We start from the raw sequence: 5,907 nt of genomic DNA, 5'->3' as shown, positions 1-5,907 counted from the left end.
GACTTGACAAGGGAAGACTGAGGAATACTGTTCCAGGTTGAAGGACACAATTACTACAACACGTAATTTTTTTTTCTTTATTGATTAAGGTATTACATATGTATCCTTATTCCCCCCATTGCCCTCTTCTCCCTTAGTTCATGCCTTCACCACCCTGTTATATGTATGCATACAAGTCCTTTGGTTGATCTCTCCCCCTTACTCCCACCCTCCCCTAACTTCCCTCTGAGGTTTGACAGTCTGATCCTGATCGATGCTTTTCTGTTTTGGATCTGGTTTTGTTCATCAGTTTATATTGTTCACTATATTTCACAAATGAGTGAGATCATGTGATATTTATCTTTCTCCCACTGGCTTATTTCACTTAGCATAATGCTCTCCAGTTCCATCCATGCTCTTGCAAATGGTAAGAATCCCATCAGCAGATGAGTGGATTAAACAACTGTAGTACATCTACATAATGGAACACTACGCTGCAGTAAAATAAACACCCACGTAATCTTGACTGGATCCTATAGCTATAAAGAACATTATTGGGACATTGGGTAAATTTGAATAGTTTCTGAGAATGAGGTGTTAGTAATGTATCTGTTAATTTCTGATTTTGATGGATGTATTGTAGCTATGTAGAAGAATATCCATGTTTGTAGGAATTATACTCTAAATTATTAGTGAGAGATGGTGCACAGTGTTAGCAACTTAAACCCAAATGGTAATGGTAGTGAGTTACTCGTATTATTCTTGCCCCTCACATCCCCCCTTTAACATATGAAGTTGAGTAAGTGACTCATAAAAGAGTCACACCATCATTAATTAATAACTTCTATTATGGATACAGGATGTTAGTACCCATACAATATATTTCTGATCCTAACCTATGGGCATGGTGACATCACATAATCACTACTTAGCGGTATAGCTGGCCCTGTTGGTTGCCTACCCAACTGTCATTCCTTCCTCTCATTATTTTTTGCTAATAGAACCTCAATTTTATTGAGATATGGATATCTGAATCCTTTCTACTTCTAGTAGGTAAATTGCTATTGGTCTAAGCCAGTCATGTCTTAGGCATAAGCGTGTGATATATAATTTTGGCTAATAATGCACATGATACATAAAAGCAGGTCTGCCAGGGTTCAGGTGGGGGTGCTTCAGGGAAAGATTTTCCTTTCCAATAACCAGAGACCCACAGAATGAAATGGTTCCTCTTCCTCTGTTTGATGAGGTCATGTCTACATGTAACTCCTGGAACTACAGCAGTCATCTTGCAACCATGTGGTGAAAAACTGAAGGACAAAACTAAAGACAGCAAAGACAACAGAACAGACAGACAGAAAAGAACTACATCCTTGATAATGGATAACTTAGCCTTGTCTGATAAATTAAGCAACCCTGTAATCACTCTATCTGCTTGCCTGTTATGTGAAACTAGAGGCCGTTGCACAAAGAGATTTGTGCAATAGGCCTTCCTTCCCTTGGCTTCCAGCACCGGCTTTCCTCCAGCACCTGGGACCCAGGCCTTCGCTCTGGCCAGAGTTTGCCATCTTCATCTTCGCTGCAGACTCTGGAGTCTGCAGTCTTGTCTTTACTGTGGCACTCGGCTCCTATAGATGCCTTTGCGCCCGACCCCCTCTCATAGCAGACATCCTGCCCCACCTGACCACTCCTCACCTGGAGCAGCTGGGCAGCCTCTATCTTTGGCCTTCTAATTTGCATACTCACTCTGATTGGCTGTGGGTGTAGCAGAGGTATGGTCAATATATATGTTTGTCTATTATTAAATAAGATACTAAATTTTTGCTTTTGTTTAAATATGTATTTAATATGTAATTATATATTCATATTAATTTACATATAATATATAGGTATCTTTGATTTAGAATCATAGTTATAGATTTATTTATTTTTTAATATATTTTATTGATTTTTTACATTGAGGAAGGGAGAAAGATAGAGAGCTAGAAACGTCGATGAGAGAGAAACGTCGATCTCTCTCCACCCTCCCTTGCCTTCCCTCTGAGATTCCACATTCTGTTCCTTGCTTCTATGTCTCTGGGTCTATTTTGTTCATCAGTTTATTTTGTTCATTAGATTCCACATATGAGTAGACATCATGTAATACTTGCCTTTTTCTGACTGGTTTATTTCACTTAGCACAATACTCTCCAGGTCCCTCCATGCTGTCTCAAAAGGTAAGAGATCCTTCTCTTTTACTACTGCTTCATATTCCATGGGGTAAATGTACCTCAGCTTTTGTATCCACTCATCTATTGATAGGCACCTGGGCTGTTTCCAGATCTTAGCTATTATAAATTGCATTGCTATAAACATAGAGGTACATACATTCTTTCTGATTGATGTTTTGGGTTTCCTAGGCTATATTTCTAGAAGTGGGATCACTGGGTCAAATTTCCATATTTAATTTTTTGAGAAAACTTTATACTGTTTTTCCATAATGGCTGCACCAGTCTACATTCCCAACAGCAATGCACTAGGGTTCCCTTTTTTCCACATCCTTGCCAGCACTTGCCATTTATTGATTTGTTGATGGTAGCCATTCTGACAGGTGTGAGGTGATATCTCATTGTGGTTTTAATTTGCATCTCTCTGATGATCAGTGGCTTTGAGCATTTTTTCATATGTCCTTTTTGGAAAATTGTCTATTTAGGTCCTTTTCCTATTTTTTTAAATTGGATTGTTTGTCTTCCTTTTGTTAAGCTGCATGAGTTCCTTATATTTTTTGGATATTAAATCTTTATCAGATGTATCATTGCCAAATATGTTCTCCCATACAGTGAGCTCCCTTTTCGTTTTGTTGATGGTTTTTTTGCTGTGCAGAAGCTGTTTATTTTGGCTAGCAAAGGTTTGCCTAAGAAAGATGTCCTCTGCAGTCTGAGGGAATGACTCAGCACAGGAAACCAGGGTGGCTGCCGCTGGGCTCCAACCTCAGACTCTCCTCACACAGCTCCAGTCTCCTCTGCCCTCCTTGTGCCAGAGTCCAAGGTGAGTGGCTACACAGGAAAGTTTGTGTGTTGGTCCTTTAAGAGGGTACCTGCATTTCTAGTCTCTGGCTGTCAGACAGCAACCCTGCTGCTTTTCACAGCCAGAGGTGATGTGGACACCTTTCTCAGTTCTGGTGCTTGGGGTTGGGGAGCCCAGCTTGGGGATTAGACCCCAGAGTTCTCAGTGGGAACCCCCCCACAGCTGAGATATCCCTCCAGACCTTGAGCCTCTGTCTGTGGGAGCCTGGCCAGCCCTTTCACAACTCTGCCCTTCCTACCAGTCTCGATGTGGTTTCTACTTTCCATCCTAGGTTATCAGGGCTCTTTCCAGCTAGTCTTCCGTTGATTTTTTCAGGGTGGTTTTTTCTATATTTTAGTTGTATTTCCAGTTTGATCCTGGGAGAGTGTCAGTGTAGCTTCCACTTACTCCGCCACCAATTTAGAATCCATAGTTACAGATTTAGAAATGGCCTTAGAGGTCATCTATATTCTACTAGCCCAATCCTTTCATTTATTTATAAAGAACAGCTTAGACAAGTGAGGCACTTTGTCCAAGGTCAAAGTTAGTAGCTGATGAGATTCTAGAATCCAATTTCTTGAATTCTTTTTTTAGTCCATTGTGTTGCCTACTCCTCTACAAACAGAAAATAGTTTTTAAACACACTCACAAAACTTTCAGAACATTTTCACTGGGGGAAGGAGCATTGGGTATCTAATTTCCTGACCAAGAAAGACTGATTTTCATAGTGAGAGATCGGTTCAATCATTTTTAAATATATATATATTTTCATTGATTTCAGAGAAGAAGGGAGAGGAAGAGAGAGATAGAAACATCAATGATGAGAGAGAATCACTGATCGGCTGCCTCCTGCATGCCCCATTCGAGGGCCGAGCCCACAACGCAGGCATAATCCCTGACCAGGAATCAAACCATGACCTCCTGGTTCACAGGTCAATGCTCAACCATTGAACCAAAATCATGTTAATATGGGTTCTGCCAGGGGAAACAATTCCTTGCCCTGATTCACAGAATTGCGGCAGACCTTTCACAAAAAATCACCTGACTTTTATCTAATTTAAGTAAATATGTAGTGATATTTTTTCCCTTAAGCATCCACAGGTATTCTGAGTGCCATATATTGATATTCAGGCATTATTTCATATAGGAAATTTTATAGGAAAAAAAGAAAGAAATCTTTGTCTCTTGGGAGGTGATTTTTAAAAATAAAAACTTTTAAGTACTTACTTTTATCTCCTTATGGCTTTCACACCAAGGAGACCAAACTGAAAATATGACAAACAACAACAAAACATTATCTAAAGGAAAAGCAATGCTTTTGGCAACTCTATATTGTGTAGCTTTAACAGCCTGCTTCCTTGTTCAAATTTGAATAGCGTTGCCATTTTAACCACCTTAGTAATGGTTTTGTCTTGCATTTTGCACTTTTTCCACAGGTTTTTATATCTTCACAAATGCAGCATTGTGTTTTGTAAAGATAAGGGCATTCTCTGGACATTTGGCTTTTCAAATACTGCAAAGAATGGTGACACACATTTTGACATTATTACCTATTACACATACCACTATCTTTTTGCTAAGTACATTGCTGATTAATCACTATAGATTAAAATAATCCCAAATTGGCAAATGGTAGTTTTTAAAGGTTAATAGAATTTGTATCCACATTGTGTTGTTGTTTTAACAGTTTAATTTTAATTAAAAAAGCAATTATAATAATTTACCTCTTACAAAATAAAACAGACTTACAGAATGAGAATGTTTTCCTTGATGAAAACAGCACCACCATATGGAATGCTATGGTTTGTGCAATGAAAGAATCAAATTGCAAGGTTTCATTTTGTTTTGTGTTTGCTGGAAGAGAAGTACAGTAATTTGTCTCTTTCTGAGAGATTCTACAAGTTAAAGTAATGCACAAACAACATTTTAAAAATCAATTTAAAAATATTGTATTATTTTCCCTGCCCGACCACAAAAAAAATTCATGTTTGTATCCTAAAGAAATCAATAAATTTTAATGGTATCAGACTCACATGATTTCTTTTATAGCTAAAGTTATTATAAATGGTTTTTCTTTAACCTGATATTAAATAAGTTTGATGTTCCAATTTCTTACTTTTTTTTGTCAAGAATAGAAATTAATTAGGGCACCTGGTGAACAAACAAATAAATAAAGCCAGCCCTCAAAAACTGAAAATTTGTAAAAGAATTTTTAGCACTATACAAGTGTACAGAGTTATTATCATTATAATATAAATTCAAGGGACCATTAATAGTATGGCATCTATACACATGTGGATCAAATATAGCTCTGTGTAAGTTCTACTCAACTGTATATAAAATTATGCAAACTCTTGAAGTTCTTCAAAAATGAAAAACACTATGTAATATTGGTTAAAATCTCTGCTATTCTCATGAATGGAACAAAGCAATTTATTCAAGAGTCAAAAATCATGTCCAACACGCTAAACAATCGTTTTCTTGTATTGTTGTATTAGGATGTTTAAATCAATGGCTTCATTACCACTGTGTTTTCATAAATAAGCCTTAACACTGAACATTCCAGTGTCCCATTCAGTTGCCAAAATCAGTCTCATCCGCCCTGAGCCATGTGCATCCTCCACTGTGGAGCCAAGAACAATTGTGTTTCCGGAAAACAAAGGCAAAGATTCTCCAGCTATGTCGGAGGAACACTACAGATAGTCATGGTTTTACAACTATTCCTAATTGAAGCTTTGCATTTCAGCTCTCTAGTCTGTGAATATGTTACCGATCAGCTCATTTGATCATCTTTCCTCCTTTACCAGTATCATTCTAACAACATTTAACCCAGTGGCTAACAGTTACTAAGCACTTACATCGTACCAATCCTGCCCTGAGTGTTTC

This window comes from Pipistrellus kuhlii, unplaced genomic scaffold (genome assembly GCF_014108245.1).
Source record: "Pipistrellus kuhlii isolate mPipKuh1 unplaced genomic scaffold, mPipKuh1.p scaffold_m20_p_3, whole genome shotgun sequence".
NCBI lineage: Eukaryota > Metazoa > Chordata > Mammalia > Chiroptera > Vespertilionidae > Pipistrellus > Pipistrellus kuhlii.
This window is presented reverse-complemented; position numbering follows the sequence as displayed.